This window comes from Lepisma saccharinum, chromosome 7 (assembly GCF_977018435.1).
Source record: "Lepisma saccharinum chromosome 7, izLepSacc3.1, whole genome shotgun sequence".
NCBI lineage: Eukaryota > Metazoa > Arthropoda > Insecta > Zygentoma > Lepismatidae > Lepisma > Lepisma saccharinum.
The window spans coordinates 85,947,825-85,961,596 of NC_139235.1; the positions used below are offsets into that span (position 1 = coordinate 85,947,825).

Genomic DNA, 13,772 nt, shown 5'->3' on the forward strand with positions numbered 1-13,772 from the left:
CGTGCGAGTGATTGAATTTTCCACGGACCTCTGCACTTTCCTTTCAAATCTTGACCTCATTGTCACGCACGCGACTATCACGTTACAATGTTTTTGGTAGCAGAGCATGGTTCTCTATACATACATTTTTCTGCTTTACGTGTTAAACGTAAGAAAAGTTTGGATTCACCCCCCTTTTTTTAACAAAATTTTTTTTAGTTGTTTATATTTTATTTATTAGGTGAAATTTTTAATATAATTTGTTCTTTATTTTTATTAATTCTATAAAGGTGATATATTAAACTAGGATTAGATACCCTATTATTATCATTGTGAATTTGGTTTGAGTAGCATTAGTTATGATCTTGAAACTCAAAGAATTTGGCGGTGCTTTATCCTATTTAGAGGAACCTGTCCCGTAATCGATATTCCGCGTTTTATTTGACCTATTATTGTAAAATATCAGTTTGTATACCGCCGTAATTTGAATATTTAAATATATATATTCTTTTTTCTATTGGAATGTATTTCAATTACAAAAAAAAATATTTTACGTAAAAAAAACAAAAAAAAATTTTAACGTGATAGTCGCGTGCGTGACAATGAGGTCAAGATTTGAAAGGAAAGTGCAGAGGTCCGTGGAAAATTCAATCACTCGCACGGTAATAGAAGTAAGGAAAACTATCACTTACAATAGTCAGGGGGGGTTGTTGAGGCTAATGACAGTATTTTGGACCGTCGCCTCAGTCTCTATTGAGAACCAACTTGACACTAAGAAAAAAAAACAATTCGTCAATAACAAACTTGAAAATATCGTAGTCAAATTAAGTCCTTTCTCAATCAATGAAAGTAATCGCCTGTTCATCCAAGCATGGTCTTCCCGTTACGTTTAATCAAAATTTTAAGGCGATGCAATTCTAATTTAACAGATTAAGGGATAATTACTTACACTTAATTTGGTTTCTTGACTCAAGTCAAAATTTATTACGCCCAACCTCGCAACGTAGAATGGCAGGCGTTTCCAAGAGTGACATATACATATATGGTTCGCAACAATTATTTCGTTCCACCTATAACAATAACTGACTAAAAAATGTATCAACAATTTTTCGTTACTGGTAGATCAACAAGAAAATATAACCGGGAACAAACCCAGCAACTACCAATGACGTAACAATGCAATATATTAAAACAGGTCAAGACTAATCTATGATTGCATTTTTTGCACAACTCTTTCATTAATTACTAGTTACTCCAAAGAAAAACCACCCATTTTGACATTAGCCATTACTTTGGTGCTCATGCTAAACTCATTTGGTATATTGCGCGAAAGTTATGTCAACTCGTGATTCTGGTTTTTTGGGCACATTAACCTCATTCTCCGACTTGCCCACATGCAAAGTAAATTGAACGATTAGTCTTTTTTGCCCTTTATGCAAAAAATGGGGGGAGGAGAGGGACGTGTCCAAGCGACACTTTCTTTCTTCACTGTGTCCACGGCATCATTGCGACGTCTAATCACGCCAAAAAAAAAAAAAAAAAAAAAAGAACTCGTAGTTGTTTTACTTATAATTCGTTCTTCGTACTTTGTGGCTTACTTATTGATTCAATTTATCACTCCGCGTCGAAAGGAACGACAAGAGAGTCAAAGTGGCCTTCTCGTCCAAAAAACACACTTTCACAGTTCACTTATGAAAAGAGTCATTGGGTACATACCTCAGCTCGTTGCAAGCGATCCACCCTGTTAATTGGACAATTCCTCTGGATCAAGGGAACACTGGAACATCGTCAAATCGGTCGCTTCTCTTGCACGTCGAATGATATGGTCCTGTATTTGCTCTCGTCCTTCCTTCTCAGTTACCGATCCAATTGTCCTTCGTCTTTCGGGTTTTACCAGGCGAAACAAGGCAAGTTGTCCTCGGTCAAAAATGGTTAATGGTCAAGGTAAATTCCATTTTTGCCATCCACGTAATTTGACGTTCGTTTATTCCCAAAAGACTCCAATGCCTACTGACGTATTTGCACTAAACCCGTACAATCCAGTGTTTCCTCGTAATGTTCGACGAACTAAGTGCTTGGTGAAACAAAAAATTGCCATCGAAGAGAGAAAAGAGAGAAGCACACTGAGTTCCGCGAGCCGCTACTTCTCTCGTAGTCCACTACGTCACGCCAGAAATCCCTCGCGACTCGCGAGCTGAAAAGGAACTGCCGTTTTCGTCGATCCAGTTCGTAAGCCGGGAAATGCACTAGAGACCTCTAGCGGTCAATCCATTAATCTTGAAAACACACAGACGCGAAGCGTACCGGAATGACATGAGGAGAAATGTGACGATATTCGATGCGGGATTTTTAACATTGTACATGAAAATCGAGTTCGCATAGAAAATCGTCACATACTATGAAAACGAGTGATGTTGTTTCGGAGTTTACTATTGAGGGGGCGGTGGAAGATTAAATGTGTTAATTACATTCACAATAGAACAGTTTGTATTACAGTGAGGATTTTCTTAACTACACAAGAAGCTAGCGTTATTTGAAATAGGATTTTTCTTTTTTTTACTACCCAAGAAGCTAGCGTTATTTGAAAGAGATAGATATTTGTATTTAGAAAACAGAGAAATTTGAAGAAAATGGTGCTGGCGCATTTACGATTCGAACCTAAGACTTTTGATTTTGATGTGCACCAAGATTTTCTATTTTTATTTTATGTTATTTTTTTCTACCACTTTTGGCTAAACGCGACGATGAGTGATCATGTGATGAAGGGATACTTACAAATAACATCTTTGCCTAATTCGGGATTCGAACAAGGGACCCCTTTGGCGCGCCAGCATTCTTAAAATATAACTTTTGCAATTTAATGTAGCTTTTCCTACCGATGCGTAACCGCGACGGTGAGGATAAGTGATGATATGATGCAATTGATGAAAGAACACAAAGAAAAAACACCAATGCAAAAAAACAGGAATCGAACCTAGGATCTCTGGTGCTGTGCTAACCACTTCACCAAGCGGTCAACCATGTAAATATATGTATCTTCATGGTAATTTCGAAGAGGGCGCCCCTCTGCGGAAATTTTTGTGAGTTTTTTCTAAGCGTGTGTGGCGATGTGGTTTCAATTTTTTATCCCATATTAAATTGTATGTCCAGTCCCAATTAGCCGTACTGTACATAAAATGGACCTAAAATACCAAATCAATCAGTCAACAACCAAACGGTATGATATTTGGGAATCTGGTCTTCTGACAAAGTTATGTGCATTGGAATATAATATTGTGTCAACTATGTAAAAGTATGTACTCTCACGGAAATATCGAAGAGGAAATGATTGATAGCAATTGTTTTATATGAAATAAATTTATAAAATTAAAAAATAACTACCTTGAGACTTATCCAGGTTTTATTTTTCAGCGAAATGACCATCGACGCAAACATGGTAATTGTGAACCCCACGGAAGTGGACGTAGTGTGTGTATGAAACGACCGAGGATATTACCCATGTTTTCACAGTCGAGTATTCATGATGGCAGGGAAGAACACCATCGAAGTAGACAATGATATTGTTAAGGAAATTTTAACGTTCTGTACATGTTCCCACGATTATGTCGACGTGTACTGTCTCTGGAACTGATTGAAGCGTTACACTCCAGATTACGCTGTGATTTGCAATGGATGTTACGAATGTTTGGATAACCAGGATGGACATTCTTGTGAGATGGACCATTTCTTGAAATGCGGCGGCAAAGGTGTAGAATCTGAATGTCATCGGTGCATATGGAGCAAGATAAGAAGTGTGAGGCAGTATTTCCAGGAACCAGAGAATACGTTACATGTATTTCAGTTCTATCAACGGAGCCACCCTGAATTCAAGGGAGATCCGCTAGGAGATGAGCAGGTATTCTACAATACCCTTTGCACTCTTTGTGAGATTCTTCACTGTTGAAAGAACTGGTGCTATACATTGCAGAGAATGAGCGGACATATGGTGCGACCAGATGGCGAGATAGGTGTTAAGGTAATGGATGTTTTGTATAGATAAGTGATAATCTTTAAACAAGAACAATATTTTTTTGTTTTATTTCTAATAGTTTCAGTTACAGTGTAGCGCAAATAATTATTTTATTACTATGAAAACTAGTGATGTTGCTTCGGAGTTTACTACTAAGCGTATTGAGGGGGCGGTGGAAGATGAAATGTGTTAATTATATTCACAATAAAATAGTTTGTATTACAGTGAGGATTTTTCTTTACTACCCAAGAACCTAGCGTTATTTGAAAGAGATAGATGTTTGTATTTAGCAAAACAGAGAAATTTGAAGAAAATGGTGCTGGCGAAATTTACGATTCGAACCTAAGACTTTTGATTTTGATGTGCGCCAAGATTTTTCTTTTTATTTTATGCTATTTATTCTACCACTTTTGGCTAAACGCGACGATGAGTGATGATGTGATGAATGGATACTTACAAATAACATTTTGACCTAATTCGGGATTCGAACAAGGGACCTCTTTGGCGCGCCAGCATTCTTAAAATGTAACGTTTGTAATTTAATGTCTCTTTTTCTACCCTTAATGTGAGTGAAGTATAGGTTTTGTTTAAAACTGTTGGTCCACTGCTTTTTCTACCCCCCCCAAAAAAGTAAAATGGGTGGATAAGTTATTGTTAGAGAAAATGTTTGTCATATGAACTTGAATGTCCACAAGTGGATAATGTGAAGCGTTCTTTCACCCTGTTGAAAAATACTGTGGTATTATGAAAAGTAAAAATGTGGTAAGTATAGAGAACATGCCAAATGTGAAAATGTAAAAACTCATGCAATTAAATGTTTGGATATTATACTGTTTTTTATTGTAATGATTACAAGAAATAAAATATGTTTAAAGTTTATGAATATTTAGTTACAATTTTTGAAGTACATAATTGGTGCATATATAAATTATTTACAATGAAATGAATGGTGGTGTATATAAATGTATGCAATATGTAATAAGATAGAGGGCATGGTGGTTCGGATTTCACTTTTCAAACTGTAGGTCCTATCCTGATTAGTCACTTTGTGAATGAAATGGATGTAAAAACATACTGAAACAATTAACTCAGAGTGGTTGGAATTCGACATTAAAGTAATTAACTTAATGAACTAATGATGTAATGGTAACCTATTTTATTGTCTTGTATTTAACTGTTCTGAGTTTGACACCTAATGAAAATATCTATTCTATGTCCATCTCAAATTTACCAGCAGTAATGTTGTCACCTTGTAATAAAAATGCCTGGCTGAATACCCGGTGGGAACACATATTGTCCGGACCCACAAGGTCTTTGGAGATGTGTTTGAGAATATAGGAAGAATGGCATTGCTGATCATCCGTGGAACTGTTGTCTTGTGCTGAATTTTTGAAAGTAATGAAATTTCCGATGTTGTTTTGAAAATCCTAGAATGGAACTGTGACACCCTTTCTCCAGCACATTTACTGGTTTCCAACGGGAAGGTGTTTCAAAGGTAGTTTAATGGCACACTTTCTTGGATCTATGACAGTTCATCGACAGGAAGTGTATTTTCTATTTTGATGTCGATTGTCTGTTAATACCCTGAAGTGTTAACGGGTGACGCACTATTTCCGAAGATTGACTTCCTCCGATTTGGTGTCGTCGGATTAAAAATGGAGAAAAACAAGCACAATGTGTTTGCGGAAAATTTTGTGCACCGATGAATTTGAAGTAGTTACTGTATCGACAACAGTATAAAATTAGATGATTGTCACCAGCTGTCACATTTCAGAAAGAAACTCAAGAAGACGCAAGCTGTATTTGCCGACTTGTATCTGTAAATTAATACCAGGTGAGAGTGTAGTAAGTTTTTATAATTTTACTCATTAATATTGCATTGTGTATTTGATATAAAAGTTTAATGCGAATTTTGTGCATTTTGTTAACTTTTTATTAGACTAATTACGATGATGATGATGACAAAATTAAAAATAGCTTCTCGAGTTTATTTTATGCTCGGATAGGTTAATCAGGACTGGGTTTATATTTTAAATTAAGATCCGAACCAGTGCTCGGTGTTTCTAGACCGATATTTTAATACATCAGTCGCAGTGAGGGTTCACGAGTGGGAAACGCCACAAAGATGCGAACTTAGATTTCTTTTTTTTTCTTTTTATTATTATTTTTCGCATTGTAGGATGTTAACCAACCGCTACGATTCTTAACTTTTTGCTTTGTAGCTACTGTCTCGGAGAATGGTAGTAAGACATCTGAATGTCTTTCAAAATAAAATTTGTTGTGATTTTAGTTTAGAGCAAAGATGAATTGAAAAATTTACCGAAAACACTAATATTATTTTTTCTTTTCAGATTAACACTGCAGAATTGCCCTTCTACTTTGTGTGAAGCATATTTGAAAATAAAAAAAGTCGGTAAGTAAATTTTAAAAGAACAATTAACGATTCAGTGAATATTGCAGTGAATATATTGATATTATTTCCATGTATTGGTTATTGCTAACTTGAAAAAACGAGTCATTGTGCAATATCTTCCTAGACCAAGATTTCCTTGAATACATCGCGACGATGAGACTGAATGTTGACAAGATGAAAACTGTTTTATTAAGGTTATTTTATGCTCGCATAGGTTAATTGTGACTGGAACTATATATTTTAAATGCAGATTATAACTAGTGTGCAATGTTTCGACGCCAAGACACATCACAACTATTACTGTATCATCGAGTATCAAGAGTCAAACATAAAATAGGATTCGAACTTACACTTTTTTGGCATTATAGGATGCAAACAATTTTTAACGATTTTGATTTTCAATGATTGATTGATTTGCTTTATTTTATTTTGTGCTTTTTGGCTAATTTGCGATGATGGGGATGAAAATTGATAAATGGACACTCACAAACATTTATGCCCAAGCAGGACTTCTAGCGTCGGAGCGCGATGTGCTAACCAGTAGGCCACGGGGTCCAACATTTTAACGATCTTGAATTCTATGCTTTGTAGCTAACTTCACCGACTGGAAGAATGGTAGCAATGCATGCAAATAATTTTCAAATAAAATTTGTGCATACGATAATCTGTTTAAATTTATTAGAGATTTAATTAATTGAACAATGTACGGAAAACACTAATATAATTTTTTTCTTTTCAGATTATTCGTGCGGATCATATTTTCTATTTTGTTTGAAGTGTATTTGATAATACGAAGCGGTAAGTAATTTTTAAACAAGAAGAATATTTTTTGTTTTATTTTTAATAGATTCAGTTACAATGTAGTGCATATAATTATTTCATTACTATGAAAACGGGTGATGTTGCTTCGGAGTTTACTATTGAGGGGGTTACAGTGTAGTGCATATAATTATTTCATTACTATGAAAACGAGTGATGTTGTTTCGGAGTTTACTATTGAGGGGGCGGTGGAAGATGAAATGTGTTAATTACATTCACAATAGAACAGTTTGTATTACAGTGAGGATTTTCTTAATTACACAAGAAGCTAGCGTTATTTGAAATAGGATTTTTCTTTTTTTTACTACCCAAGAAGCTAGCGTTATTTGAAAGAGATAGATATTTGTATTTAGAAAACAGAGAAATTTGAAGAAAATGGTGCTGGCGCATTTACGATTCGAACCTAAGACTTTTGATTTTGATGTGCACCAAGATTTTCTATTTTTATTTTATGTTATTTTTTTCTACCACTTTTGGCTAAACGCGACGATGAGTGATCATGTGATGAAGGGATACTTACAAATAACATCTTTGCCTAATTCGGGATTCGAACAAGGGACCCCTTTGGCGCGCCAGCATTCTTAAAATATAACTTTTGTAATTTAATGTAGCTTTTTCTACCGATGCGTAACCGCGACGGTGAGGATAAGTGATGATATGATGCAATTGATGAAAGAACACAAAGAAAAAACACCAATGCAAAAAAACAGGAATCGAACCTAGGATCTCTGGTGCTGTGCTAACCACTTCACCAAGCAGTCAACCATGTAAATATATGTATCTTCATGGTAATTTCGAAGAGGGCGCCCCTCTGCGGAAATTTTTGTGAGTTTTTTCTAAGCGTGTGTGGCGATGTGGTTTCAATTTTTTATCCCATATTAAATTGTATGTCCAGTCCCAATTAGCCGTACTGTACATAAAATGGACCTAAAATACCAAATCAATCAGTCAACAACCAAACGGTATGATATTTGGGAATCTGGTCTTCTGACAAAGTTATGTGCATTGGAATATAATATTGTGTCAACTATGTAAAAGTATGTACTCTCACGGAAATATCGAAGAGGAAATGATTGATAGCAATTGTTTTATATGAAATAAATTTATAAAATTAAAAAATAACTACCTTGAGACTTATCCAGGTTTTATTTTTCAGCGAAATGACCATCGACGCAAACATGGTAATTGTGAACCCCACGGAAGTGGACGTAGTGTGTGTATGAAACGACCGAGGATATTACCCATGTTTTCACAGTCGAGTATTCATGATGGCAGGGAAGAACACCATCGAAGTAGACAATGATATTGTTAAGGAAATTTTAACGTTCTGTACATGTTCCCACGATTATGTCGACGTGTACTGTCTCTGGAACTGATTGAAGCGTTACACTCCAGATTACGCTGTGATTTGCAATGGATGTTACGAATGTTTGGATAACCAGGATGGACATTCTTGTGAGATGGACCATTTCTTGAAATGCGGCGGCAAAGGTGTAGAATCTGAATGTCATCGGTGCATATGGAGCAAGATAAGAAGTGTGAGGCAGTATTTCCAGGAACCAGAGAATACGTTACATGTATTTCAGTTCTATCAACGGAGCCACCCTGAATTCAAGGGAGATCCGCTAGGAGATGAGCAGGTATTCTACAATACCCTTTGCACTCTTTGTGAGATGTCTTCACTGTTGAAAGAACTGGTGCTATACATTGCAGAGAATGAGCGGACATATGGTGCGACCAGATGGCGAGATAGGTGTTAAGGTAATGGATGTTTTGTATAGATAAGTGATAATCTTTAAACAAGAACAATATTTTTTTGTTTTATTTCTAATAGTTTCAGTTACAGTGTAGCGCAAATAATTATTTTATTACTATGAAAACTAGTGATGTTGCTTCGGAGTTTACTACTAAGCGTATTGAGGGGGCGGTGGAAGATGAAATGTGTTAATTATATTCACAATAAAATAGTTTGTATTACAGTGAGGATTTTTCTTTACTACCCAAGAACCTAGCGTTATTTGAAAGAGATAGATGTTTGTATTTAGCAAAACAGAGAAATTTGAAGAAAATGGTGCTGGCGAAATTTACGATTCGAACCTAAGACTTTTGATTTTGATGTGCGCCAAGATTTTTCTTTTTATTTTATGCTATTTATTCTACCACTTTTGGCTAAACGCGACGATGAGTGATGATGTGATGAAGGGATACTTACAAATAACATTTTGACCTAATTCGGGATTCGAACAAGGGACCTCTTTGGCGCGCCAGCATTCTTAAAATGTAACGTTTGTAATTTAATGTCTCTTTTTCTACCCTTAATGTGAGTGAAGTATAGGTTTTGTTTAAAACTGTTGGTCCACTGCTTTTTCTACCCCCCCCAAAAAAGTAAAATGGGTGGATAAGTTATTGTTAGAGAAAATGTTTGTCATATGAACTTGAATGTCCACAAGTGGATAATGTGAAGCGTTCTTTCACCCTGTTGAAAAATACTGTGGTATTATGAAAAGTAAAAATGTGGTAAGTATAGAGAACATGCCAAATGTGAAAATGTAAAAACTCATGCAATTAAATGTTTGGATATTATACTGTTTTTTATTGTAATGATTACAAGAAATAAAATATGTTTAAAGTTTATGAATATTTAGTTACAATTTTTGAAGTACATAATTGGTGCATATATAAATTATTTACAATGAAATGAATGGTGGTGTATATAAATGTATGCAATATGTAATAAGATAGAGGGCATGGTGGTTCGGATTTCACTTTTCAAACTGTAGGTCCTATCCTGATTAGTCACTTTGTGAATGAAATGGATGTAAAAACATACTGAAACAATTAACTCAGAGTGGTTGGAATTCGACATTAAAGTAATTAACTTAATGAACTAATGATGTAATGGTAACCTATTTTATTGTCTTGTATTTAACTGTTCTGAGTTTGACACCTAATGAAAATATCTATTCTATGTCCATCTCAAATTTACCAGCAGTAATGTTGTCACCTTGTAATAAAAATGCCTGGCTGAATACCCGGTGGGAACACATATTGTCCGGACCCGCAAGGTCTTTGGAGATGTGTGGGGAGAAAGTTCTCGGAATTGTATGATTTTGGCGTAAACTCTTGGAAGTTCCCAACAGTCAAACTTGATAAATGTGTGTAAATTAAGAAGAGAGATTCCATAAATAATAGAAGTGGTTAAGACATTTAATATTTAATCTACGTGAATATGCAAAAGGTAAAATAATTGAGAGAATTATTATTATTATTTTTTTGCAAGTTGTAGTTGTAATCTTGTTAACATGCAATGATGCAAATAATATACTTATAATACCGGTTAACACAAATGTTCAAGGTTCCAAGGATGGAAACATGGTGGAGACACCAGTCTACGGTCGAACCAGGGACTCTTGAAGACAAATTTAAAAGGTTCAAAGGTTGCTGGTTAGATACACTCCAATTCACATTGTTGTAATGAGAGAAAAGTGGCAGGAATGCGACAGTAAAGAAATTAAGATAATCAAGCATTATGATCAAGGGGTCCCAGAATCGATACCCGATGACGATACACCAATTTCAAAGTTGCATGTTATGCCTTGATATTTTAACAGAGCTGTGTTTGAGATTACAAGTTCGAGTTCTTGTGATAAATACGTCCAACAGAAATGTTATTTTATTGCGTTTTCTGCAAATTAACCGATTCGTACAACGGAACGAACATTTTCTGATTTTGCATATTAAGACAAAACTGGTGCCAAGCGGAATAATAGCATGCCGGGAGAAAAGAGAGATGAAGATAAAGAGAGGGAGAAGAAATAGAAAGAATAACTATTTTTCTCTTTTGTTTTTCCATGTGCGGCTGTGAAAAAGGAAAGAAAGAGACAGGGAAAGAGTCAAAGAGATAGAGGAACAAAGCAGAAAATAAAAAGATATAGATACATATTCCCTCCTTTTGTCTTCTTCCTTTTTTTTATCGTGACTCGAAAGGAGTGAGAAATAAATAAAAGACAAAGAGTGATAAAAACAAACCGAAAGAAACATGAGAGAAAAAAACACTCCCTCCCTTTTGTCTCTCAGAGTATAAACTTCACTGTTGTTTTCTCTCTCTTTAGATTCACACAGAAGTGTGGCAAAGCAATAAAACACAACACCAATCATTTGTCGAGCAGATAACTGAACACTAAAGTGACTCTCGAAGACAAATTTGAAAAGGTCAAAGTGTCCCTGGTTCGAGACTCCATGGAGCTTTCGCCTACGAACATCTCAAATTCACCTCATATACCTATTTCATATTTTGATAAGAAAAACCGTTGGAACAATTTGTGGGTGGTTTTGTAACTGTGGTAGGGGGAAAATGTTGAGAATGGAAGAGAGTAAAGAAGTGTGTGAGGGTTGGAATTGAACATTGAAGAAACGTTTTACAAGGTTAAGAATTAAATAGTATCCAAGAATGTTCCAGGGTGTATTAGAATTTTGGAAATCTCTTAGATTATACCCTTCACTGCACTGTTTCTTTTTTCCCAATAGATTCACACAGATCTGCTATAAAGAACACAACACAACACAAAACCTTTGACTAGCAGAAAAGTGAACAGTAAACTGACTCTTGACGACAAGTTTGGAAAGATTAAAGAGGTTCCTGGTTCGGTACTCGATGACATTCGCCTACGGACATCTTATATTCCTCTTACATGCTGTTTCTTGTATCTTGATAACAAAAACCGTTGGATCAATCTGAAGGATTTAATGGTGATAAGGGAAAACAGTTGGGAGTGAAGGGAAGTAAAAAATGGGCGTGTGTTGGATTTGATCAGAGAACAAATTTTTTACAACATTTAGCATGAATTATTATCCGAAAATGTTCCAGGACGTATTCATTTTTTGGAAGTTGAACAGTTTCTACACGTCATGTGATATATTACTACAAATGGGATGATTTGTAATCACCTAAGTAATATATGGTGCAAAATAGAGAACTGGCATGCCAAACTGGGAAAGAAATTGCAAAAGAACGCATATGAAGTTTTAGATAAGGTATATTTTGTGATGTCATGTGATCTATGTTTTACCACTTTTCGATAATGGTGAAGGTAAAGGAATAGTGGTAAAGATTGATTGAGTTGGTGTATTAAGCCCACTTTATACACAGTAAGGCTACAAAAAAAGAGGAAATACACACACACAGAGAGAGAGAGAGAGAGAGAGAGAGAGAGAGAGAGAGAGAGAGAGAGAGGTAAAGCTTATAGTTTGTATTTTATGCATCTCAAAAACTCTCTCTCTCTCTCTCTCTCTCTCTCTCTCTCTCTCTCTCTCTCTCTTACAATTCCGAGAACTTTCTTGTTCTGGTTTAAAGATTATCACTTATCTATACAAAACATCCATTACCTTAACACCTATCTCGCCATCTGGTCGCACCATATGTCCGCTCATTCTCTGCAATGTATAGCACCAGTTCTTTCAACAGTGAAGACATCTCACAAAGAGTGCAAAGGGTATTGTAGAATACCTGCTCATCTCCTAGCGGATCTCCCTTGAATTCAGGGTGGCTCCGTTGATAGAACTGAAATACATGTAACGTATTCTCTGGTTCCTGGAAATACTGCCTCACACTTCTTATCTTGCTCCATATGCACCGATGACATTCAGATTCTACACCTTTGCCGCCGCATTTCAAGAAATGGTCCATCTCACAAGAATGTCCATCCTGGTTATCCAAACATTCGTAACATCCATTGCAAATCACAGCGTAATCTGGAGTGTAACGCTTCAATCAGTTCCAGAGACAGTACACGTCGACATAATCGTGGGAACATGTACAGAACGTTAAAATTTCCTTAACAATATCATTGTCTACTTCGATGGTGTTCTTCCCTGCCATCATGAATACTCGACTGTGAAAACATGGGTAATATCCTCGGTCGTTTCATACACACACTACGTCCACTTCCGTGGGGTTCACAATTACCATGTTTGCGTCGATGGTCATTTCGCTGAAAAATAAAACCTGGATAAGTCTCAAGGTAGTTATTTTTTAATTTTATAAATTTATTTCATATAAAACAATTGCTATCAATCATTTCCTCTTCGATATTTCCGTGAGAGTACATACTTTTACATAGTTGACACAATATTATATTCCAATGCACATAACTTTGTCAGAAGACCAGATTCCCAAATATCATACCGTTTGGTTGTTGACTGATTGATTTGGTATTTTAGGTCCATTTTATGTACAGTACGGCTAATTGGGACTGGACATACAATTTAATATGGGATAAAAAATTGAAACCACATCGCCACACACGCTTAGAAAAAACTCACAAAAATTTCCGCAGAGGGGCGCCCTCTTCGAAATTACCATGAAGATACATATATTTACATGGTTGACCGCTTGGTGAAGTGGTTAGCACAGCACCAGAGATCCTAGGTTCGATTCCTGTTTTTTTGCATTGGTGTTTTTTCTTTGTGTTCTTTCATCAATTGCATCATATCATCACTTATCCTCACCGTCGCGGTTACGCATCGGTAGAAAAAGCTACATTAAATTACAAA

The 13,772-nt window shown here is 35.8% G+C and overlaps 1 protein-coding gene across 1 annotated transcript in view; it reads right to left on the reverse strand.

The window, feature by feature from the left end:
* Positions 1 to 13,772, reverse strand: part of LOC145990542 (uncharacterized) — a 147,038-nt gene that overhangs the window by 118,500 nt on the left and 14,766 nt on the right. The gene's annotated exons all lie outside the window — the stretch shown is intronic.